Source organism: Rhinoderma darwinii, chromosome 3 (assembly GCF_050947455.1).
Source record: "Rhinoderma darwinii isolate aRhiDar2 chromosome 3, aRhiDar2.hap1, whole genome shotgun sequence".
In the NCBI taxonomy this organism is placed as follows: domain Eukaryota; kingdom Metazoa; phylum Chordata; class Amphibia; order Anura; family Rhinodermatidae; genus Rhinoderma; species Rhinoderma darwinii.
The window spans coordinates 204,808,995-204,836,215 of NC_134689.1; the positions used below are offsets into that span (position 1 = coordinate 204,808,995).

The 27,221-nt window shown below is 42.2% G+C and overlaps 1 protein-coding gene across 3 annotated transcripts in view; it reads right to left on the reverse strand.

Annotated features, from left to right (window-relative positions):
• BCAP29 (B cell receptor associated protein 29) overlaps window positions 1–27,221 on the reverse strand; it is a 61,583-nt gene extending 34,362 nt beyond the window's left edge. Inside the window, exon 1 of one of the 3 annotated variants that reach the window (XM_075857272.1) lies at window positions 27,200–27,221. The gene's annotated coding sequence lies outside the window, so the exon portion shown is untranslated. The other 2 variants (XM_075857270.1, XM_075857269.1) reach the window with 2 other exon arrangements.

The following is a 27,221-nucleotide window of genomic DNA, read 5'->3' on the forward strand; positions in this document are numbered from 1 at the left end:
ATACAGTAGAGAAACAAGTCAAAGGACAAACAGTTAGACGTTAACATTTCACAACAGATGATCATTTTTATGTCTTAACGATCAATTTTAATCTACAATAAATTAAACTATAATATAAAAAAACCAACAACAACAACATACAAATCTTAACAATAATGGTATGTGTAAAAAAGGCCATTCCTATTGCAACTGTGGTCTGTTGGTGGGATTATAAGACAGATCGGCGCTGCAATGTAGATTACAGTAACGTTTTTTGTTTTTTTTAAACGAGCATTTTTGGCCAAGTTATGACCATTTTTGTATTTATGTAAATTAGGCTTTCTAAAGTCCAAGTGGGCGTGTTTAAAGTAAAAGTCCAAGTGGGCGTGTATTATGTGCGTACATCGGGGCGTCTTTACTTCTTTTACTAGCTGGGCGTTCTGACGAGAAGTATCAGCCACTTCTCTTCACAACGCCCAGCTTCTGGCAGTGCAGACAGCGTGTTCTCGAGAGATCACGCTGTGAAGTCACTCACTTCCTGCCCCAGGTCCTGCATCGTGTCGGCCACATCGGCACCAGAGGCTACAGTTGATTCTGCAGCAGCATCAGCGTTTGCAGGTAAGTAGCTACATCGACTTACCTGCAAATGCCGATGCTGCTGCAGAATCAACTGTAGCCTCTGGTGCCGATGTGTCCTCGCTCGTCCGACACGATGCAGGACCTGGGGCAGGAAGTGAGTGACGACACAGCGTGATCTCTCGAGAACACTCTGTGTCTGCACTGCCAGAAGCTGGACGTTCTGAAGAGAAGTGGATGTACTTTTACTTTAAACACACCCAGTTGGACTTTAGAAAGCCTGATTTACATAAATATAAAAATGGTCATAACTTGGCCAAAAATGCTCGTTTAAAAAAATAAAATAAAAAAATGGTACTCTTATCTCCATTGCAGCGCCGATCTGCTGCAATAGGAGATAGGGGTTGCAAAATCTGGTGACAGAGCCTCTTTAAAATGTTTAGAATACGTTCAGATGTGGCAGGAAAAAAAAATAAAAAAAATCAGCTGCCGCAAATCCGTGGCAAATCCACTGCAAAATCTGAATATGTTTCATTTTGATACAGATTTTTTTGGTTTTGAAAACACCAACCTCATGTATTGTACTGAAAATGACCGTGGTTTTGCAAATGGCTGTGTTGTTTATAGCTAGAGGAGTAGAAATTTTTTTTTCAGTGAAATGTGGACAAAGTCACTTTTCCTGCGCCCTATCTGTATAGATTGGCCACCAAGGCATAGAACAGCATAGCACTGACTCACAAAGAAATGGTCACTGTACAAAGAGAAGAAGTCAGAGAAGTCAAAAGGTTGAAAATGTACCAACTATGAAGCAACGTTCCTCCAAGTCACTTGTTCAACTGAATCCAAAACTGGAAATAGCATTTTAGAGGGAACTTTTCTCACACCTCTAAGTTATCCAGCGGCTTTCGGTGAGCAGTGACTGCAGTTCTCCTGGACCCAAGTTTTTATTACTGTATTATGAAACATATACATGGTATGAATCCTGGACTCTACAACAGCTACAGTGAAGGAAATAAGTATTTGATCCCTTGCTGATTTTGTAAGTTTGCTCACTGTCAAAGACATGAACAGGCTAGAACTTTTAGGCTAGGTTAATTTTACCAGTGAGAGATAGATTATTTAAAAGAAAAAAAAAGAAAATCACAGTCAAAATTATATATATTTATTTGCATTTTGCCCAGAGAAATAAGTTACATAGTTACATAGTTTGTACGGTTGAAAAAAGACACATGTCCATCAAGTTCAACCAAGGGATGGGAAAGGGGAAGTGGGATGGGAAAGGGGAAGTAAAAAATTTCTACACATAGGAGCTAATATTTTTTTGTTCTAGGAAATTATCTAAGCCTTTTTTAAAGCCATCTACTGTTCCTGCTGTGACCAGCTCCTGCCTCTTTTGACACACGACAATATTTTGCTGGCCTTTGAAGCAGCTGATTGACACTGCATGCTGTTATTTAGTTTATGATTTATGATTTACAATTACACCCAGATCCTTCTCATCAAGTGACTCCCCCAGTGTAGCTCCCCTAGGACATATGATGCATGCAGGTTGTTCGTACCCAGGTGCATAACTTTACATTTATCTACATTAAACTTCATTTGCCAAGTGGACGCCCAAACACTTTGTTTGTTTAAATCTGCCTGCAATTCACAAACATCTTCCATAGTCTGAACTATATTGCATAGCTTGGTGTCATATGCAAAAATAGAAATAGTGCTATTAATCCCATCCTCTATATCATTAATAAATAAGTTGAATAATAGTGGTCCCAGCACTGAACCCTGGCGTACACCACTTATAACTGGGGACCATTCAGAGTAGGAATCATTGACCACAACTCTCTGGATACGGTCCTTGAGCCAATTCTCAATCCAATTACAAACTATAATTTCTAAACCTATAGTCCTTAATTTACCCATTAGACGTCTATGGGGGACAATGTCAAATGCCATTGCAAAGTCCAAAAACACTATATCCACAGCGGCCCCTCTGTCTAGGCTTCTGCTTACCTCTTCATAAAAACAAATCAGTTTGGTTTGACAGCTTCTGTTCTTTGTAAAACCGTGCTGGCTGTCACTTATAATACTATTTATTGTAACATAATTCTGTATATAGTCCCTCAATAGCCCCTCAAACATTTTCCCCACAATTGATGTTAAGCTTACTGGTCTATAATTACTCGGCGAAGACCTAGAGCCCTTTTTGAAAATAGGCACCACATTTGCCCTGCGCCAGTCCCTTGGCACTATACCAGTCATGAGAGACTCTCTAAATATTATGAAGAGGGGGACAGAAATAACTGAACTAAGCTCCTTAAGAACTCTAGGGTGTAACCCATCTGGTCCCGGGGCCTTGTGTACATTTATTTTATTTAATTTAGCTTGCACCATATCTACATTCATCCAATTCAGTATATCAACTGATATATTAACAGCACTGGCAGCGGCTACATCAGCTGCTCCTTCTTCTGTTGTATATACAGAGCGGAAGAACCCAGTATTTGATCCCTTTGGCAAACAAGATTTAATACTTGGTGGCAAAACCCTTGTTGGCAAGCACAGCAGTCAGACGTTTTTTGTAGTTGATGATGAGGTTTGCACACATGTTAGATGGAATTTTGGCCCACTCCTCTTTGCAGATCATCTGTAAATCATTAAGATTTCGAGGCTGTCGCTTGGCAACTCGGATCTTCAACTCCCTCCATAAGTTTTCGATGGGATTAAGGTCTGGAGACTGGCTAGGCCACTCCATGACCTTAATGTGCTTCTTTTTGAGCCACTCCTTTGTTGCCTTGGCTGTATGTTTCGGGTCATTGTCATGCTGGAAGACCCAGCCACGAGCTATTTTTAATGTCCTGGTGGAGGGAAGGAGGTTGTCACTCAGGATTTGACAGTACATGGCTCCATCCATTCTCCCATTGATGCGGTGAAGTAGTCCTGTGCCCTTAGCAGAGAAACACCCCCAAAACATAATGTTTCCACCTCCATGCTTGACAGTGGGGACGGTGTTCTTTGGGTCATAGGCAGCATTTCTCTTCCTCCAAACACGGCGAGTTGAGTTAATGCCAAAGAGCTCAATTTTAGTCTCATCTGACCACAGCACCTTCTCCCAATCACTCTCAGAATCATCCAGATGTTAATTTGCAAACTTCAGACGGGCCTCTACATGTGCCTTCTTGAGCAGGGGGACCTTGCGGGCACTGCAGGATTTTAATCCATTACGGCATAATGTGTTACCAATGGTTTTCTTGGTGACTGTGGTCCCAGCTGCCTTGAGATCATTAACAAGTTACCCCCGTGTAGTTTTCGGCTGAGCTCTCACCTTCCTCAGGATCAAGGATACCCCCCGAGGTGAGATTTTGCATGGAGCCCCAGATCGATGTCGATTGACAGTCATTTTGTATGTCTTCCATTTTCTTACTATTGCACCAACAGTTGTCTCCTTCTCACCCAGCGTCTTACTTATGGTTTTGTAGCCCATTCCAGCCTTGTGCAGGTCTATGATCTTGTCCCTGACATCCTTAGAAAGCTCTTTGGTCTTGCCCATGTTGTAGAGGTTAGAGTCAGACTGATTAATTGAGTCTGTGGACAGGAGTCTTTCATATAGGTGACCATTTAAGACAGCTGTCTTTAATGCAGGCACCAAGTTGATTTGGAGCGTGTAACTGGTCTGGAGGAGGCTGAACTCTTAATGGGTGGTAGGGGATCAAATACTTATTTCTCTGTGCACAATGCAAATAAATATATATAATTTTGACTATGTGATTTTCAGTTTGTTTTTTTTAAATATAATCTATCTCTCACTGGTAAAATTAACCGAGCCTAAAAATTCTAGACTGTTCATGTCTTTGACAGTGGGCAAACTTACAAAATTAGCAAGGGATCAAATACTTATTTCCTTCACTGTATAAGGGTATGTTCACACAGGGCAAATTAGCTGCTAAAAACACCACAGCAAATCCAAGCAGGATACCTCAGGGAATTCTATCCTAAAGTCTGCAACAAATCGTGTTAGGGTGTGTTCCCACGGATTATTTTCAGATGTTTTTCGGGGAGTAAACGCCTTGAAAAACAGGTGAAAATACAGAAGCTGAACGCCTCCAAACATCTGCCCATTGATTTCAATGGGAAAAACCTTTGTTTTGCCGGGGTTTTTTTTTTCACACGGCCGTTATAAAAAACGGCGCGTAACAAAAACACCCGTAAAAACAAGTGCATGCCACTTCTTCAGCTGTTTTTGGAACCGTCTTTCATTGGATCAATAGAAAAACAGCTCCAAAAACAGCTGCAAAAAAAATGTTTGTAGCATTAAAAATGGCTGAAAATCAGAGGCGGTTTACCCTTGAGAACACCTCCGTATTTTACAGCCGTTTTTAGTTTAGCGTGTGAACATACCCTTAGATTTGGTGCGGACTTTCGGACACATTTGTCATTGCGGACTTCAAACCCCCTGGTTTCGCATAGCAACAAGTGACTCCTCCCAGGACGGTTTTGAAAACGAAAAGGTCAGGAACAGCACCAGATGATCTGTCAGTGTGGCCAAATGCAGCTTGAGATGCAAGTCCGTCCCATTGAGTTAGCTCTGACCCATACAATGAATACAGCAGAAAGAGGAGATTGGACGTCAGCATTGGTACAAAATATTCCTAATTTATATTTCTATACTAAGTATACATAGCAATGAAACCTTTCTCACGCAGTGAAATAACCTCACATTCATCATCTTAAATCCCCCATGCATACGGGTAAACGTATGTCATAACTGTGTAAAAAATACAAATTATACCAGTAAACATTGAGATACATCATGAGATCCATAAGTATCCAATCACCTTCTTCCATATGAAAAAAATCCAGCTGCTGGGGGATTGTGGGCCCGAATCGATCATCCAGTCTTACGTATTATCTAGACTACCAAAACCTCCCTCTGTAGCTACGGTCTCTATTAGGGTATGTGCACACACACTAATTACGTCCGTAATTGACGGACGTATTTCGGCCGCAAGTACCGGACCGAACACAGTGCAGGGAGCCGGGCTCCTAGCATCATACTTATGTACGATGCTAGGAGTCCCTGCCTCGCTGCAGGACAACTGTCCCGTACTGTAATCATGTTTTCAGTACGGGACAGTAGTTCCACGGGGAGGCAGGGACTCCTAGAGTCGTACATAAGTATGATGCTAGGAGCCCGGCTCCCTGCACTGTGTTCGGTCCGGGACTTGCGGCCGAAATACGTCCGTCAAATACGGACGTAATGAGTGTGTGTGCACATACCCTTATACATCTCTTGGTGTTCACTGAGGCTTATTCCAACCCATCGACGTAGTCACTGCCATTTCCCACCAGTAAGCCCACCTTGACAGCGGATAGCATACAACTAGGCAGCAACACGTCACCGGGTCCCGTCTAATAGATATGGGGGTTTTCACGATTGACACATCTGCAATTTATATTTCCTCAGATGGACCAGCTGCTGGAGATAAATATTGTTGTCATGCGCAGTGAACACGAAGATACGTGCAATAGAGATAGCAGCTGCAGTGGGAGGTTTTTGACAGTCTAGTTAATACACGAGACAGAAGATTGGATGACCGATTCAGGCCCACAGTCCCGCAGAAGAAGGAGGTTGGATACATTTTTATCTCATTTTTCATCGTAATATTTATTGGTATGTTGTATTTTTTACAGTTATTACATACCTGTGATCATGCACGCCCCCTTGTGGTGTTTAAGACGACGAATGTTAGGTTATTTCACTTCTTGAGAAAGGCTTCTGTGAAGCCGAAACGTTGCTAGGAGTATGGAAGAATAAATGGGAAATATTTTACAGCAATGCAGATGTCCATTCTCCTTGATCTTCTTCCAGGGCCGGTGTCTGTGCTGCCGGCCTTTTTGGGTGACGTTTTCTCTCATGTGAGGAAGAAACAGCACCCCAGGAGGCCGGCAGCCTTGAGACCAGACAGGGAGGAGTGAGAAGTCGCTATGGGAACCCCAGGGTAGGCGAGTATGGATTATTATTTTTTTTAAAGTGGAACTTCTTACTTGCGACTTCTGCTGCAAATTTGCAGCTTTTCCACAGCCACAGCAAAAAATGCAACATTTGGGATTTGTTGTGAAATTTCACTTTCCCATTGAACTCAATGTGGAAAGTCCGCAACAAATATGCAACCGTCCCAATAAAAATCTGCACTGCAGCTTAATTTCTGGACGGGAATTTTCTGCAGCGTGTTGAGGGATGAAATCTCATCCAGTTTGCGGCTACTGTATTATGGATTTTCTGTCCGCAAATTCGGACCGAAAATCTGCAGCAATTACTCTACGTGTGAACTTTGCCACAAACTGGATTCACACGGAATGCTGCAATTTTTTGTGCAGCGGATTATAGTCCCAGTCATGTGGATGAGATTTCAACAATTCTTTTGCACATGCAGCTGAACATTTTCCGCAAGGAAATCAGAGCATTCTGTTCTGGATGTTCACTCCGGATTTTACTCTCTTCAATGTAGAAGGCGTAAAGTCTGCAGCAAAATCGGCCCACATAACACATGCGGATTTTACTGCAGAAACACTGATGAACATCCACAGCTTCTGTCCCATGTGAATCCAGCCTGGGTTGCAGATCAGTTTTGGATATAGTCACTTAAGCATATTTATTAAAAATGGTGTGGGACATTTTTATGTAAAAACTAATCCCAGCAAAGCAAACGTTCATTAACCCTCTTACTGCCAAGGACATACGTAATACGTCATGACTTTAAACGCCTGCCGCAACTAGAATAGCTGGGTGGCATTTTTTCACAATGTAGTAGGTGTCGCTTTCAGAAAATATATAGGTATGGGGGTATAATATGTTTTTTTTATTTTATAATTCAGGTTTTATTTGTGCATGTCAAGTGTGAAAAATGCTGTGGCAGCTAAAGCGTTAAAATGTTAAAGAGGTCATGAGAAATCAGATGCTCAGCTGGGTAGCCACAGCAGAAGGGGGTGTCACAATGTACCTAGAGCCATAACTTTTTCATTTTTCCGTCAATTAAGTGGTATGAGGGCTTATTTGCTGGATAAGCTGTCGTTTTTAATGCTACCATTTTGGGGTACATGCGATGTTTTGATCACTTTTTATTTTTGTGGGAGAGGACCCAAAAAAAATAGCGATTCTGGCGTTTGCATTTTATTTATTTTTTACGGCGTTCACCGTGCTGGTTAAATAATTATATATTGTAATAGTTCAGACTTTTAAGGATGCGGCGATACCAATTATGTTTATTTATTTTTTACGGCGTTCACCGTGCGGGTAAATAATGATATATTGTAATAGTTCAGACTTTTACAGATGCGGCGATATCAATTATGTTTAATTATTTATTTTTTTACAATGCTTTAGGCTGGGTTCACACGACCTATTTTCAGACGTATACGAGGCGTATTATGGCTTGTTTTACGTCTGAAAATAGGGCTACAATACGTCGGCAAACATCTGCCCATTCATTTGAATGGGTTTGCCGACGTACTGTGCAGACAACCTGTCATTTACGCGTCGTTGTTTGACAGCTGTCAAACGACGACGCGTAAAAATACAGCCTCGTCAAAAGAAGTGCAGGACACTTCTTTGGACGTTTTTGGAGCTGTTTTCTCATAGACTCCAATGAAAACAGCTCCAAAAACGGACGTAAAAAACACAGCGAAAACGGCGCGAAAAACGCCACGAAAAATGCGAGTTGGCCAAAAAACGTCTGAAAAGCAGGGTCTGTTTTCCCTTGAAAACAGCTCTGGATTTTCAGACGTTTTTGGTCACTACGTGTGCACATACCCTTAGGTGGAAAATGGGAAAACTTTTTTGAACTTTTAATATTAAATAATTTTTTTTACATTAAAAATAAACTTTATTTTACTAATTTTTACTTTTTTTATTAGTCCCCCTAGGAGATTTCAACCAGCGATCGCTTGCACTATATATATACTGCAATACTAATATAGCGAGCGGTATGTCGTCTTTCTGACAAGCTCCCTATTAAGCTTAATAGGAGAACAAAGATGGCAGACCTGGGGGCCTTTATTAGGACCCCTGGCTGCCATAGCAACCTTCGCCACCCCACGATTGCATTGCGGGGGTGAGATGAGCTGCTAGTGGGGGGGTCACCCCTTCTTTCTAACAATTTAAATGCAGTGGTTGCTACTGACCGTGGCATTTAACTGGTTAAACGAGCGGGATCGCACTCGAGCTCGATCCCACGCTCGTTACTGTGAAGTGTCGGCTGTAACATACAGCCAACACCGGCATTGTATGGAGTGGGTTCACTCCATGAGCCCGCTCTATACTTCCCCTACCCAGAAATGACGTAGCCATATGAAAATTTCGGGAAGGGGTTAAACGGAAAGCAATGGTGATTCTTTTGTTTCAGTTGCTTTCCGTTTGTCTCCATTCGCTAGGTTTTCGTTTTTTTCTGACGGAAGCAAAAGTGCAGTCTGCAAAACTTTTGTTTCCATGAAAAAAAACAGAAACTTGGCGAATAGACAAAAACTGAAAGCAACTGAAACAAACGAATTACCATTGAAATCAATGGTAATTCTAACGGAACCGTTACTTTCCGTTTAATCTTTCAATCCTCTCTTCCTCTGATGGAAGAGAAGTAAACGTATACTAACGCTACTATGAACTTAGCCGTAGGAATATTTTTCTGTGTCATATTGTGTCTGAACGACTGGAGAAGATGCATTGCTATTATAAGGTTGGGTTCACACATGCAGATCTCCATGCGAATGAGATTTGAACAGGCTTCATCCACCTGCTGCAGAATTTTTCCGCACAGAAATTGCCCAGCAGTGCAAATTTTAAAATCCACAGAATGTCAATTTTCGCTGTCGATTTTGACCCCAGATTTAACCCCTATCACCGTAGAAAGGTGAAATATGCAGAAAATTCTGCATGTTACGCAGACGGATTCGCAGTTGATTTTTCCACCATGTGTAGAACCCGGCCCAAGCACACAGCCATATTACAGACAGCCTGCTGAGTGCCTTTACTGTACCTTTGCGTGACTTTTTCCGCCTCAAATTTTTACCACAAAATTTGCATCAATTCTGCAGCACATGAAGTCACCCAAACACTGTGCAACTCAGGCATCCAAATCAGCTGAAATAAAGGGGTTCTCCGATTTAGACAGTCAGCACAGGTCCTCCAGAACAGAAGACGTTCTTTATAGCCACTCTTCATTCTGGCTAAAAGAGAAGTATCCTGAAAATGGGAACCCCCCTATTAACCTCTTTGGGGGTATGTTCAAACGTACAAAAAGAAGTGGCTGAAAATGACGAGGGTGTTTTCAAGGAAAAAAGGCCCCTCATTTCAAGGCGTTTTTGAAGCTGAATATAAAGCTTTTTTTATTTTGAGGGTTTTTTTGAGCCATTTTTCATAGCGTCAATGGCAAATCAGCTCCAAAAAGAGGCGTCTTTTTAAATTCAGCAGCGTAAAAATAAGCCTCATGTGAACAGAACAGTGTATTTCCCATTGAAATCAATGGGAAACTGTTTGCAGGCTTATTTCAAGTGTATTTTGGAGTGTAAAACGAGGCTTTTAGGGTGTGTTCACACACACTAATTACGGACGTAAATCGGGCGTATTAACCCCCGAATTACGTCCGAAATTACGGCTTGAATGCATTGACAAACATCTGCCCATTGAAAGCAATGGGCTGACGTTTGTCCGTTCACACGAGGCGTATATTTACGCGCCGCTGTCAAAAGACGGCGCGTAAATAGACGCCCGCGTCAAAGAAGTGACCTGTCACTTCTTAGGGCGTAATTGGAGCGGTTATTCATTGACTCCAATGAAAAGCAGCGCCAATTACGTCCGTAATGGACACGGCGTTCAAGCGCCTGCACATGCCGTAACGGCTGAAATGACGGGGCTGTTTTCTTCTGAAAACAGCCCCGTAATTTCAGCCGTTACGGACGCGGTCGTGTGAACATACCCTTACACTTCAAAATCAGCCTGAAAATAAAGGTATGTTCACACGCACAAGTAAAAAGAGCTGAAAATTTTGAAGCTGTTTTCAGAGAAATTCAGCCCCTGATTTTCAGCCATTTTTGAAGATGAAAAAAAGTTTTTTGAGGCGTTTTTTCTAGACATTTTTGGAGCTTTTTTTTTTTTTTATTGACATTATGAATAACCGCTCCAAAAACGGCTCAAGAAGGGACATGCTTCTTTTACAGGACGTTTTTTCATGTACTGTTTTTTAAAACAGCGGCGTAAAAAACCGACCAATCTAAACATAATGCCATTTTTCCCCATTGATTTCAATCGGCAGATGTTCGTAGGCATTCAGCTACCGTTTTTTTCAGGCGTATTTTGAGACGTTTAAGCCCCGAAATATGCCTGAAAAAGCTGCGTGTGTGCATACCCTAAGGCACTGTTCACACTGGACTCATGGTTTCCATTTACGATGGAAGCCACGACAGTGTTCTGTATCCATCGTACAACAGATCCAAAAAGGAACCAACAGACCCCAATGACTTTTTAACGGGTTCCATCGGGTTTCTGTTGCAATCACAGAAATAGCGCTGCATACTGTGCTAATCTTAGGGTATGTTCACACACACTAATTACGGACGTAATTCGGGCGTTTTTGCGTGCGAAATTACGTCCGAAAAATGCACCTTGATAGCGTTGACAAACATCTGCCCATTGAAAGCAATGGGCTGACGTTTGTCTGTTCACACGAGGCGTATATTTACGCGCCGCTGTCAAATGGCGCGTAAATAGACGCCCGCGTCAAAGAAGTGACCTGTCACTTCTTTGGGCGTAATTGGAGCAGTTATTCATTGACTCCAATGAAAAGCAGCGCCAATTACGTCCGTAATGGACGCGGTGTTCAAGCGCCTGCACATGCCGGTACGGCTGAAATTACGGGGATGTTTCCTCCTGTAAACATCCCCGTAATTTCAGCCGTTACGGACGCTGTCGTGTGAACATACCCTTACTGTCAATTGTGACAGGGCCCGATGTAAATAAAGCCAGATAGTCCTCAACAAGTACCACTATGTAACTCTGAGGCCCTGTTCATACGGCAGAATTTTTGAGGTGGATGCCGCAGCAAAATTCCATCTCCCATTCACTTCAATGGGAGTCGAATGCTTCCCGCTTTTTTAACTAGCGGGAAAAAGGAGCGTCCTGCTCGATCTTCAAGCGGATTCCGCACGAACCTCCCATTGAAGTCAATGGGAGGAGGAATCTTCCTGACGACGGCAGGAACAATTCTGTAGTGGATTTTGCGGCAGGACCGGTTAAACAAAATCTGCCGTGTGAACCGGGCCTTAGGCTATATGCCCACATCACTATTTGTTACAGATTTTGATGCAGATTTTTGAGCCAAAGCTAAAAGTGGTTTAAAAAAAAAAAAAAATATTTCTCCTTCCTTCTGGATCCACTTCTGGCTTTGGCTCAAAAAACTGCAAAATATCACGATGTGTGAACATAGCCTCAAGGTCTTTTTATATCGCTCAATACCGGATATGAAAATGAGTGCCGATCAACGACAGCACGTCGATCGGTGCTCGTAAGCTCCATTCATAAGAAGCAATCATTGGTAATGTACGGGGATGTTACCACGATCAGTCGTCCCCGTGCACTTGCATCATGTTCTCTGTTTACAGGGAAATGTGCTGCCGAAGAGCGACCATATTTTATGCTTTGCATAAAAGAGGAGATCAGCTGACGCTCAAATGTTCACGCAGGGCAATAATCGGGAAGGAGCATTTGTACGAGCGCTAGTTTAACCGATCATTGGCCCATGTAAAAGAGCCTGTACAGACACCTGACACCCCCCCCCCCCCTTTCCACGCTGTATAATGGATGTTGGCTCTGTACATTGATGGATCTGTACGGTTGATGTTCTTCGTGCCCAAATGGTTAAAAGGCTATTTCCAATTTATAAGGTGATGGTATATCGCTAGGATACGCTATCACTTTATGATCGGTAAGGGTCAGACCTCTGGGACCCCCTTGATCCTGAGAATGAAGGGATTAGGGATGCATCCCCTTTTATGTTGAATTAGGCTTGTGATTCTCTGCACAACGGGTGGCCATAGGGACAGTGAAGGGACCGCTGAACTAAATCAGCACCGCATTCCCTACATTCTCAGGATCAGTGGGGTCCCAGAAGTCGCCCCGACGGATAATAAAGGGATAGATTAGCCTTGCGATATGCCATCACTTTATAAAATGGGAATATCCATTTAACCTTTTGTTGTCTACTAGATATAGTTGTACCATAACAGGTGCCAGCATTAAAATGCTAAAAATATGTGTCTCTAAACAGATGAGAAGCAATCCTGTCCAGTCATGGTTATGGATGAGTGGGCACTGCTGGTATCATTGGGTAAAGCTTGAAGATCTATACAGATCTGGGCACAGTTAACATTGCAAGAACACTAGTTTCTAGGAATAGTTGCATTGAAAAAAAGAGAGGGACTCATGAGGATCGCCATATTTATCAAGCCACCAACGCTTTTTCCTACATTATAGGGGACATGGCTGTATCACTGTCTGGGAAGCGTGCACACCACACAGTAATTACATACTTGTTTCTGCAGGGAACACGCCCCTTAGAAACCGCACTCCTCACAATGCGCGTATGCTCACATGTCAGTGAGGAAAGTGAAAGGAAGACAGCACGCTTCCCTATGCAGGGCTGTACATTAGTAATTCATTGTTGTTCTATGAAGCAGCAGCATACATCGCGCATGTACACACATTGCTAGTAATCATTGTGAGAACTCCTGGACGTGCTCAGCACAATGTACAGTCATTCATGCGCCTGCGTGCAGCGCTCCTTGTATCAATCCGCATGTATGGGGCGCCATAACGCAATGACCAACCTTATCACTGGCACCAAAATACGCCGCATAACTTACCCACCACTGCCTCATACAACTCTGCCAAATGCTCCCAAGCAGGAAGAAGGAGGAGTTTCCTACGTTATACTGAACGTCACAGACGTCTAATACTCGGCAGCCATGATTGTCAAGGGAACTGCCCTGCAGCAATTTCTAACTTAGTGAATGAAAATATGTCACCTGAGGCGACGTCTGAGGACGCGGGCGGCTGACTGACGCTGGCAAGTGACCTATAGCGGACCTGTTACCGAGGCACAGATGTCCCCTCATGACAGGACTTCGGTTCACTAGGTCAGGGGCGCAACTAAGAGGGAAGGTAGGGGGGGCAACACGAGCATAGTTGCCAAGAGTGCCGAATTTGCCGGGACTGTCCCGAATTTACAGAGACAGTCCCAGCAAACTACTGTTCCGGACGTGTCCCGGATATTCAATTGTATCTGCGTCCTCAGGACACAGATACAATAAAATACTATGGACTGGATCGGAATCTCCGGCCAGAGAGTTGCCGACGCTCTGGCCAGAAATTCCGCTCCTAGAGGGAGCCCCTGACATCACTGTACATATATGGACAGTGATGTCAGGGGCTCCTGGAGCAGAATCCCCGGACAGTGTGGTGCCTATTCTCTGGTAGGGGATAGCGCTCCTGGAGAAGCCCCTCACGTCGCTATCCATATATGTACAGTGATGTCAGAGGCCCTCCAGGAGAGGAATCCCCCCCCCCCATAGCAGGGATTGCAGTCCCAATGGCACTATCTACAGGGAAGGGGGGGGGGGGTGTAGCACTATATACGAGGTTGGGTTTGTGGCACTACTACAGGGGGGCTGTGTGGCACTATCTACAAGGGGGCTGTGGCAGTATCTACAAGAGGGGATTTGGCACTATCTCCTGGGGGGGGGGGTGTGGCAATATTTACAAGGGGTAGTCGACTACACTATTGCTTCTGGCAAAACGACGGGTCCGGTGCACAAAAGAGACAAACGGAAACCACGGCCACCGGCTCCGTCACCATTGAAATCAATGGTGATGGAAACGGAAACTCCTGGTCGGTGTCGGTTTGTATCTGCTCAGGGCCCCGTTGTGACGGAAACCTCCGACGGAACGTCACAACGGGACCCCAACGCAGATGTGAACAGAGCCTAAGTTGTATGTTAATAAGCTTATTTATTGTACAGTAAAGCTTTCTAATATATTAGGTTTCAATTCCTCAATATTATTAGTAGATTTTTAATTTAGTACAATGGGCTGCCACCTTTTTCACCAATAAATACCGGCCGAGCTAAGGGTGTGTTCACATCAGCGTCCGGTTTCGTTGATGGGTTTGGTCAGACCTTTCTATAGCTTCCGTTTGCATTACTATTGATTTCAATGGTAATGCTTCCGTTGCAAATGGTTTCCATTTGTCACCGTTCTGTAAGGTTTACGTTTTTTTTTATCAGAAACAATATCGCAGTCGACTACACTATTGTTTCCGCAAAAAAAAAAAAAAGTTATGGTTTCTGCTAAAAAAAAAGCTATGGTTTCCGTTTGCCTTTCCGTTGATGGGTTCCTCTGACGGAAAGGTCTGACGGAACCCATCGACGGAAACGCTGAAGTGAACGCACCCTAAAAAAAGGGTGTGGTTTTTGGTCCTGACTTAGCATTGTATGATTTGACATTTAGGCCCTGTTCACACAGAGTTTTTTGGAGGCAGAAAATTCTGCCTGCAAAAATCAGCTGTTTTTTAAGTGGTTTTGCACCACACAAGTTTTTTTTAGGCTTTTTTTTTTCTTTTTCTTCCACAGACAGAGGGAATAACCACAAGCGTTTTTTGAAGAAAACGCATTTATTTCCGTCTCCCATTGATTTCAATGGGGTTTTTGAGGCGCCTTGAGATAGAGCATGTCGCTTCTCTTTCCCGCGAGCTTTTTTTTTTGCTCGCGGGAATAAAATGCCTCCACCTCCCTTTGAAATCAATAGGAGGCAATCTCGGCCATTTTTTGCCGCGGCAAAAAAACTCAGTGTGAACAGGGCCTTACACTCCTCAACATTGAAATTGCAACACCAAGTAGGAAAAGTTTTGGAATGGTGGAAATCACAGGAGCGATAGAAATTTTAATAATATGCAAATTATAAAAAAAAATGGAAACTAAGTATTCCAAACATCTTGATTTATTCAGTATTGATTGAGCGCCACACACAGAAATACACGCACTTAGACGCCTTGGCATCTATCAATGAGGTTATTCATGGTTGTCTGAGGAATGTTATGCCACGCTGACTGCACTTGGGCACGCAAATTATCAAGATTGGCTCCTGGCAGCTCCCTTTGCAATTGCCGACCAATGACGTCTCAGATGTGCTCGATAGGATACAAGTCCAGAGATACTGCAGGCAATCTTGATAATTTGCGTACAGTATACAGTACTTGCGTATAGTAGCACGTTTAGGACACGCAGGCTGCTCACAGTAGCACGAGCAACATGCGCCTGGCATTGTCCTGTTAAGAAACCGCTTCAGGGACACTTTGGAGAAATGGCCGTACCACTGGTTCCACGACCAAATCAATGTAACGCTGAGCTGTTCGTGTACCTGAAATGAAGACTAGAGGGGTTCGGCTATCGTACATTATGCCACACCATAATCCCTGGTAGGGCCGGTGTGAGGTTCCCTTGTGAAGGCCTCTTCATGGCATTGCTGACGTGGTCTCCAGACCAATCTCCGGCTATCATTGTGTCTGAGACAAAAGCGGAAGTTATCGCTGAAGACGATAGACCTCCATTCCAACCTCCATTGCTGTCTTGCAGAGCACCATGATAGCTTTTGAGAGTGGTGGCGTGTGGTCAATGCAACACCTGTAGCTGGACGTCTGGCTTGTAGCCCAATGTGCAAATACCTTCTGATGGTTTGGGTCGACACTGGTTACTGCCCTAGTTTCGGGATGTGACGTCCAATTTCACTTGCAGTACAGAATGGATCACTACGCGGGAGCAGGGGATTCCGCTCCTAGAGGGAGCTTTTGACGTCTCTGTCCATATATGGACACTGGCACTATGGCCCGTGAATACCAGCCGTCAAAAAATAGGACATGTCCTACTTTTGGCCTATTTTTAAAGGTTAAGTAAGTTAAATGACTTTGAAAAAATGTATACCATGCAGTAATAATACCTGCTTCAAGGAAAATATAATCATAATGGTATTCAATTTTGTCTGCTACTTCAAAGCAACAATTTGTTCTATTTATCATTAGGTGCGGAGATTCCATTATTGTTTCTAAAAATCTAAATCAACAAATGAGGCAATAAGAAAGAAAATAAAGCAATTTTATAAAATCTAAATATTGTAAGAAAGCTCAAGCTTTATTACGCCTCATACACACGACCGGTAAAAATGCGTATAAATTGCTGCCGCAAAAGCATGGTCGTGTGTATGAGGCCTAAGGGTATGTGCACACACACTAATTACGTCCGTAATTTACGGACGTATTTCGGCCGCAAGTTCCGGACCGAACTCAGTGCAGGGAGCCGGGCTCCAAGCATCATACTTATGTACGATGCTAGGAGTCCCTGCCTCGCTGCAGGACAACTGTCACGTACTGAAAACATGATTACAGTACGGGACAGTTGTCCGGCAGCGAGGCAGGGACTCCTAGCGTCGTACATAACTATGATGCTAGGAGCCCGGCTCCCTGCACTGAGTTCGGTCCGGAACTTGCGGCCGAAATACGTCCGTAAATTACGGACGTAATTAGTGTGTGTGCACATACCCTAAGAGTTATGTTTTGCTGTATAACACCCTCTTCACATCACCGTTTCCGTCTGAGGTATGTGTCGGGACTCCCAGTGTATACCTTCGACAGAATGCTGCGAGTTATCCCACTGTATCCCATATATGGCTAGTGACGTCATGGGGCTTCCTTACAGCCGAAGTCCACGGGCGGAGCATCAGCTGGCGATCAGCCCGACGACTCCAGTCCTGACGATGCTCCTGATGTCACTGGCATATATGGACAGTGACGTTAGAAGCTTCCCCAGAGCCAGAGTCTCCGGGCAGAGCGGCTGTGCAGGAAGCTCCAAAGATATAAGTGTACATATATGGACCGTTATGTCACTACTGTTACGTTTAACGTAAACGTGTGATTGATGCTTCACAATGGCATCACCCAAAGGCTCCCATGTTAAAAAAAAGTATACTGCGCAGTATATGTTCTTTTGTTGGATCCCTCAGCATGGAATAGCATTGTTGACTACGCGATTCCATCCTTAAAAAAAACGGTATACCAACTCGACGGAAGCCAAAATGTTCTCTGTCGGCCTAATGGTGCCCTATGGACACATTCACAAACAAGATGTGAAGAGGGCCTAATATAGGTATTATTTTTCACCAAGTTTTTAGCAGCCATCAAACAACTTCATTAACCCCTTAAGGACACAGCCTGTTTTGGCCTTCAGGACACAGCCAATTTTTTCAAAACTGACATGTTTCACTTTATGTGGTAAGAACTTCGGAATGCTTTTACCTACCCAAGCGATTCTGAGATTGTTTGTTTTCTCGTGACACATTGCACTTTATGTTACTGGCAAAATTTGCTCAATACATTCAGTATTTAATTGTGAAAAACACCAAAATTTAGCGAAAATTTGCAAAAATTAGCATTTTTTAAATGTAAATGTATCTGCTTGTAAGACAGATAGTAATACCACGCAAAATTGTTGCTATTTAACATCCCCCATATGTCTACTTTAGATTGGCATTGTTTTTTGAACATCCTTTTATTTTTCTAGGACGTTACACGGCTTAGACTTTAGCAGCAATTTCTCACATTTTCAAGAAAATGTCAAAAGGCTATTTTTACAGGGACCAGTTCAGTTGTGAAGTGGCTTTGAGGGCCTTATCTATTAGAAACCCCCGATAAGTCACCCCATTTTAAAAACGTCACCCCTCAAAGTATTCAAAACAGCATTTAGAAAGTTTCTTAACCCTTTAGACGTTTCACAGGAATTAAGGCAAAGTAGAGGTGAAATTTTCAAATTTCTTTTTTGTTTTGCAGAAATTAATTTTTCCTCTATTTTTTTTTTTGTAACACGGAAAGTTTTACCAGAGAAATTCAACTCAATATCTATTTCCCAGATTCTGCAGTTTTTAGAAATACCCTACATGTGGCCCTAGTGCACTTATGGACTGAAGCACCGGCCGCAGAAGCAAAGGAGCACCTAGTGGATTTTGGGGCCTCCTTTTTATTAGAAAATATTTTAGGCACCATGTCAGGTTTGAAAGGCTCCTGCGGTGCCAAAACAGTGGAAATCCCCCAAAAGTGACCCCATTTTGAAAACTATACCCCTTGAGGAAATTATGTAGGGGTATAGTGAGCATTTTGACCCCGCAGGTTTTTTGCAGAAATTATTGGAAGTAGGCCGTGAAAATAAAAAATCTACATTCTTTCAAAGAAAATGTAGGTTTAGCTAATTTTTTCTAATTTCCGCAAGGACTAAAGGAGAAAATGCACCACTACATTTGTAAAGCAATTTCTCCAGAGTAAAACAATACCCCACATGCGGTCATAAACGGCTGTTTTGACACAGGGCAGGGCTTCGAAGGGAAAGAGCGCCATTGTGCTTTTGGAGCTCAAATTTAGCAGGAATGGTTTGCGGAGACCACGTCGCATTTGCAAAGCCCCTAAGTGACCAAAACAGTGAAAACGCTGCAAAAGTTACTTCATTTAGGAAACTACGCCCCTTGAAGAATCTAGGGGTGTAGTGAGCATTTTGACCCCACAGGGGTTTCATAGATTTTATTAGAATTGGGCAGTGAAGATAAAAAAAATCCTTTTTTTTCCAATAAGACGTAGCTTTAGCTCAAAATTTTTAATTTTCTCAACAAATAAAGGAATAAAAGAACCCCAACATTTGTAAAGCAACTTCTCCTGTGTACGGCAATACCCCATATGTGGTCATAAACTGCTGTTTGGGCACAGAGTAGGGCTCATAAGGGAAGGAGCGCCATTTGCTTTTGGAGTACAGATTTTGCTGGATTGGTTTCTGGGCGCTATGTCGCATTTGCAAAGTTCCTGTGGGACCAAAACAGTGGATCCCCCCAGAAGTGACCCCATTTTGGAAACTACACCCCTCAAAGTATTCACCTACGGGTGTAGTGAGCATATTAACCCCGCAGGTGATTGGCAGAAATTGGTGTGCACTCTGTTGCGGAGTGAAAATGGGATTTTTTTTCCATAGATATGCCAATATGTGGTGCCCAGCTTGTGCTACCATAACAAGACAGCTCTCTAATTATTATGCTGTGTTTCCCAGTTTTAGAAACACCCTACGTGTGGCCCTAATCTTTTGCCTACACATTCGACCAGGCTCAGGAGTGAAAGAGTACCATGTAAAATTAAGGCCTAATTTGGCAATTTACAAAGTATTGGATCACAATTGCAGAGGCTTTGATGTGAAATAATAAAAGAAACTGCTGAGAAGTGACCCCATTTTGGAAACTGCACCCCTCAAGGCATTTATTAAGGTGGTGTAGTGAGCATTTTCACCCCACAGGCCTTTTCCATGAATGATTGCGCTGCGGAAGGTGCAAAGTAAAAATGACAATTTTTCCCTAGATATGCTATTTCAGTGGCTAATATGTCGTGCCCAGCTTGTGCCACTGGAGACACACACCCCAAAAATTGTTACAAGGGTTCTCCCGGGTATGGCGATGCCATATATGTGGAAGTAAACTGCTGTATGGGCACACTGTAGGGTTCAGAAGGGAGGTAGCGCCATTTGGCTTTTGGAGCGTGGATTTTGTTTGGTAGTAGTTTTGTTTTGGAGTCTTACTGGTGTTTCCGTTAATAATGTGGGGGTACATGTGAGCCGGGTGGAGTATATCAGGGGCATAGTCAGGGGGTATAATAATGGGGTAAAAAAAACAATAAAATAATCCATAGATGTGTGTTATGCTGTGACACAATCCTTTCTGCACAGGCCGGTGTCACACTGATAAATGTTCTTTACTTATTCCCCTTTTGGTCCACACTAGACATCTTTGCAGTTTGGGGAATTTTGCTGGGAAAGTGTTGTCCTGGTATAATACGGGCACCCTCGCTTCCAGCAGATCTGTTTGGGCTCTCCCCTTCCTGGTTCCCTAATTTTAGGGGCCTTGATAATTCGCCACTTGAAACAGAAGAAATGTTCCCCTCGGGTCGGCACAACTGCATATTTTTTCTTTCCTGACTTATTGGAGCCTTAACTCATTTTATTTTTTCATAGACGTAGTGGTATGAAGGCTGTTAGTTTGCGGGACGAGCTGTCATTTTTATTGGCACCATTTTGGGGTACATGCGACTTTTTGATCACTTGTTAACCTTTTGTTTTTTGGGAGGCAAGGTGAGCAAAAAACTGCAATTCTGGCATATTTTTTTAGTTCTTTTTAAACAGCGCTCACCACGCGTCATAAATTACATGTTAACATTATTCTGCGGGTCAGTACGATTCCGGCGATACCTAATTTATAGCACTTTTTTATGTTTTACAACTTTTTGCACAATACAATTACTTGTAGTGAATGGATTTTTTCTGTCGCCAAGTTGTGAGAGCCATAGCTTTTAAATTTTTTTGTCGACGCAGCTGTATGAGGGCTTGTTTTTTGCAAAGCGAGTTATAGTTTTTATTGGTACCATTTTTGGGTACATGCGACTTTTTGTTCACTTTTTATTTCAATTTTTGGAAGACAAAGTGACCAAAAAGTGTCAGTATTTTTTAGTTTTTTTTTTTACGGCGTTCACTGTGCGGAATAAATAACATAATATTTTTATAGTTCATGTTGTTACGGTCACAGCTATATCAAATATGTATGGCTTTATTATTTTTTACAATAATAAATGACTTGATAAGGGAAAAAGGGCGATAGTGTTTTCTGTTTTTACTTGAAACGTTTATTGTATTTTTTTACAACTGTTATTTTTACTTTTTTTTTACACTTTTTTTTTTTTACCCTTTTCTTTAGTCCCACTAGGGACTTGAAGATCTAACTGTTTGTTTGATGTTCTAATACATTGCACTGCCTATGTAGTGCAATGTATTAGAACTGTCAGTTGTTCACTGACATCAAGCCGATCAGGCTCCGCCACTTTGATGCAGCGATCGCATTGGATCGCTGCATTGAATGGGTTAATGGCAGGAATCGGTTCTTGCCTTTACAGTGGGATGTCCGCTGTAACATACAGCGGACACCCACTGATGATGACGCCGGCTCAGCTGCTGAGCCGGCGCCATCTTGCCGATGGTACCGGAAGCCTTTTGGGCCCCGCCGACGAGTGGGGCATAGGAGGATTTCGTTGCTGGCAGACCGGGAAGTAAGTATTAGGCCTCCAATCGCCTTTGCAGCCACCGGCAACCCAGCGATCATGTTACTGGGGTGCCGGTGGCTATAAACTACTCACATGCTGCGATCTCTATTGAACGCAGCATGTGAGGGGTTAATCGGCCGGATCGGAGGCTAGCTCCGGTCCTGCCCAATACCTCAGGGTGCTAGCTGTAGCATACAGCTGTCACCCGGCGGTTATGTCGCTGGCTCAGCTCCTGAGCCAGCTCCATCTCCTTCACGTACAGTTACGTGGATTTGCTTTAAAACACCAGTTCCCATCACGTAACTGTATGTGAAAATGCGGGAAGGGGTTAAAGTGTTGTCCCATCTCACCTGTTACAAAAAATATATATAAATCTACAATACATTACATATTAGTCCTCAATGAATTAGAATATCATCAAAAAGTTAATTCATTTCAGCAATTCAATTCAAAAAGTGAAACTCATATATTATATAGATTCATTACACACAGAGTGATCTATTGCCAGCATTTATTTCTTTTTTTTTTTGAGGATTATGGCTAACCGTTCATGGAACTCCAAAATGTAGTCTCTCAGAAAATTAGAATATTGGGTAAAAGTTGAAGATTGTAGATTTCTGGTCTCACACTCTAATCAGCGAATCAACCCAAAACACCTGCAAAGGTTTCCTAAGCCTTTGACCCCTTCCCGCCGCAGCCCTTGTTTAGATTTTCCTTTTCATTTTTTCCTCCCCACTTCCAAAAGCCATAATGTCTTTATTTTTCCGTCTATCTAGTCCTATGAGGGCTTTAATTTTGCGGGACGAGTTGTCGTTTTTCGTAGCACCATTTACTTTGCCATATAATGTACTAGGAAACGGGCAAAAAATTATTTGTGGGGTAGAAAATGAAAAAAACCGGCAATTCCTCCATGTTTTTTTTGCGCTCCGTTTTTACGGATTTCACTGTGCAATTAAAACAACATGTTAACTTTATGCTGTGGGTCAATACGATAACGACGATACCAAATATGTGTAGTTTTTTCTATATTTTACTACTTTTACAAGTAAAAACCTAAGTGTGCAAAAGAAAATGTATTTATTGTCACCAAATTCTGAGAGCCATAACTTTTTTATTTTTCCGTCGATTAAGTGGTATGAGGGCTTATTTTTTGCGGGATAAGCTGTCGTTTTTAATAATACCATTTTGGTGTACATGCGACTGTTTGATCACTTTTTATTTCATTTTTTGTGGGAGATGAGGTGACCAAAAATAGAGATTCTGGCGTTTACAATTTTTTTTTTATGGCGTTCACCGTGCTTTTTTTTTACTAATATTTACTTTTTTTATTAGTCCCCTTAGGGGACTTCAACCAGCGATCGTTAGATCGCTTGCACGATATACTGCAATACTAATGTATTGCAGTATATCGTGATTCTGAGAGGCAACTATTGAGCCCTGCCGGATGGCGTCCCTGGGGGCCTTCATTAGGCCAGAGGCAGCCATAGCAACCATCGGCCTCCTGCGGTTGCGTTGCGGGGGGCGCGATGAGCTGTTAGAGGGGGTCGTCCCCCACTTTCTAATGATTTAAATGCTGCGGTCGCTATTGATTGCGGCATTTTAACGAGTTAAACAAGCGGGATCGCGCTTGAGCGCGATGCCGCTCGTTACTCTGAAGTGTATCCTATCGTGAGCCCGTTGCATACTTTCCCTACCCGACTTTGGCGTATGGATACGTAAAATGTCGGGAAGGGGTTAAAAGGACTAGTCTGTTGTTCAGTGGTCCAAAGTCCTGTTTTCAGATAAAAGTAAATTTTGCATTTCATTTGGAAATCAAGGTCCCAGAGTCTGGAGGAAGAGTGGAGAGGCGTCAATCCAAGTTGCTTTCTGTCCAGTGTGAAGTTTCCACAGTCAGTGATGGTTTGGGGAGCCATGTCATCTGCTGGTGTTGGTCCACTGTGTTATATCAAGTCCAGAATCAGCGCAGCCGTCTAGCAGGAAATTTTAGAGCACTTCATGCTTCCCTCTGCTGACCAGCTTTATGGAGATGCAGATTTCATTTTCCAGCAGGAATTGGCACCTGCCCACACTGCCAAAAGTACCAATACCTGGTGTAATGACCACAGTATCACTGTGCTTGATTTGCCAGCAAACTTGCCTGACCTAAACCCCATAGAGAATCTATAGGGTATTGTCAAGAGAAAGATGAGTCGCCAGACCCAACAATGCAGACGAGCTGAAGTCCGCTATCAAAGCAACCTGGGGCTTCCATTAGGGTATGTTCACACGTGCACGTCCGTTACGGCTGAAAGTACGGAGCTGTTTTCAGGCGAAAACAGCTCCTGAATTTCAGACGTAATGGCATGTGCAGCCGTTTTTCGCTGCGTCCTTTTTACTGACGTAATTGGAGCTGTTTTTCTATGGAGTCAATGGAAAACGGCTCCAATTACGTCCCAAGAAGTGACATGCACTTCTTTGACGCGGGCATCTTTTTTACGCGCTGTCTTTTGACAGCGGCGCGTAAAAAAAATGACCGTCTGCACAGCACATCGTAACCCCATTCTAATGAATGGGCAGATGTTTGCCGATGCTTTCAAGCAGTATTTTTGGCCATAATTCCAGGCGTAAAATGCCTGAATTACGTCAGTAAATAGTGCGTGTGAACATACCCTAACACCTCAGCAGTGCCACAGGCTGATCGGCTCCATGCCACACCACATTGATGCAGTAATTCATGCAAAAGGAGCCCCGACCAGGTATTGACCGCATATTCTGTACATACTTTTCAGTAGGCCAACATTTCTGTATTAAAAATCATTTTTGAAATTGGGCTTATATAATCTAATTTTCTGAGACACTAAATTTTGGGTTTTCATTAACTGTTAGCCATAATCATCAACATTAAAAGAAAAAAAATGCTGGCAATAGATCACACTGTGTGTAATGAATCTATATAATATATGAGCTTCACTTTTTGAATTGAATGACCGAAATAAATTAACGTTTTGATGATATTCTAATTCATTGAGAAGGACTAGTATGTATGTGTGTGTGTGTGTGTGTGTGTGAGTGTGTGTGTGTATATATATATATATATATATATATATATATATATATATATATATAGTGCTAATACAGATAAATGTATTTCACCTAATTTTGCAGTGCTCCGGGGTGTACAGCTCGGCTGCCCGTTCGATGCTTTTCTCTGTCATGTGGGCTATACACAGTCCGGATCTCACGTGACTTTGCAGCAGCGCAGGGATGTGCTACCACTACACTGTTTTGTCTCAATGTGGGATCTTGATGTTGCTATCCAGTCTGAATAATAGCATCATTAGTGGAAATAATCTGTGGTCATGAGAAGGACTCAGAAAAGAGGAATAGGATGGCTTCCTTGTACCTACGCTTGCCCGGCAGCCGTTCTATTCATCTCCAGAGGACTGATCTGGGGAGCCTTTACGCATGCTCAGCCATTGCGCTCTCCTAAGAACACGGCCACAAACTGATCAAGTGCGGCCACCATAACAATGTACCAGCCGTGGCCATAACCATAAAGAATTTATGGGCATAAGGAACTTTAAGTGGATTTATAAAAAAATAAATAAAGGGATTTGAAAAAATATTTATTGTGCCAATATCTATTGAAATTACATAATTCGGTAAGATGTAAATACCCCTTGAACTGCTAGGCCGGCTGTATATTACTATGAGGCCTTATTCACACGAACGTATATTACGTCCGTGCTACGCGTGTGAAAATCACACGTGCCGCACGGACCTATTTTAGTGAATGGGGCCGTTCAGACAGTCCGTGATTTTCACGCAGCTTGTGTCCGCTGCGTAAAACTCACGACATGTCCTATACTTGGCCGTTTTTCGCGCATCACGCACCCATTGAAGTCAATGGGTGCGTGAAAATCCCGCACGGCACACCGAAGCACTTCCGTGTGCCGCGCGTGATTCGCGCTACAGTAGTAAAATAAATTAATGAAACAAGAAAAGCACCTCCTGCTTTTATGTTTGTAAATATAAAAACAGAGTGTCTTCACGCTGCCATATGCATGGAAATCACGCAGGCACGCACCACATACTGATGCCACACAGAACTTTTGCGTGCGCAAAACGCAGCGTTTTTTTGTGCGCGTAAAATGGACACGTTCGTGTGAATAAGGCCTTAGAGGAAAATTTGATGTCGAAACGACGGAGACAATCCAAAGTGCAGGAGCGATTGTAATGTGTTTTGTCTCAAAAAGACAAATGGTCATATTCTCTAATGGAATAGTACATTTATCATCAATGTTTATTAACCCCTTAATTACCAAGTCTTTTTGGGCCTTAATGACGCTCTGCCTCTATACATTTTGTCAGACATAAAGTTTCAGTTTTTCAATGACATATCTGTATAAGGCCTTTTTTATGCAGAAAAAAAATATTATTTTTTTGGCACTATTTTGGGGTACATATATATTATTATGTAACTTATATTTTTTTGTGTTTTTACGATTATGAGGAGTGTATGTTTTTCTGTTTTATATAATGAATGCATAATAAACTATTTTATACTAAATCATCAGGTTTATTCTAATTTTTCTTTTGTTGACTTTATTTTATTTTTTTAATCTTTACATTTTTTTGTTAAATTGTCAAGTCACATAAAAACAAGCTTGAACAGCAAATAGAAGACAGATAAGGCTTTATGTAGGATGTACATGGTCTTCAGCAATCCTGAATTTTGTGCCTTCTTTTCTTTGGCACCTTATCACATTGTATTTTGTGTACTAGTGTACGCCCTAATCACTCTTTATTCATTATTCTATTTATTTTTTGATGTTTATAACTATGTATATTTTTAGTCACATTAATATATATATTTCTCTATTTAAATGGAAGCACTGTACTGTATTGGTATAGATACGCACAAAGAAAATATTATACTTTTTATTTTTTACACCTATCACTGTATCTAATTAATTATTATATTTATTATAGTTTTTTCCTGTGGGTTATTCTCAAAAATATCCACAAGAGGGCGCTTGCATATACTTTAGGCTCTATTCACATACTACAGTATGAGTTTTTAAATTATGTATTTTCTATTCTCACTTTCATATTTATATTAATGTATATTTTTAACTATACTGATGAAATATTTATATGTTCACGTTGAAATACTGTATATTACTGTTACAAATATGTATAAGGAAAATTTTATACTCATATTTATATCTGTACATTTATTATTGTATTTAATTAAGTATTACAATTACTATAAACCTATCTTATGGGTTAGTCTTAAAAATGTCCACAAGAGGGCGTCTACACATAGTTTATTCTACATCCATATACTACATTGTAAGTTTATAATTACCATCTTTTTCATTTCATTTCCTCAAGATCTTCTTAAAACCTATTTATTCAATTAGATATGTGCATATTTGAGTTATACTCACGTCCTGTACCGTGACCGGGGTTGCGCTTGTG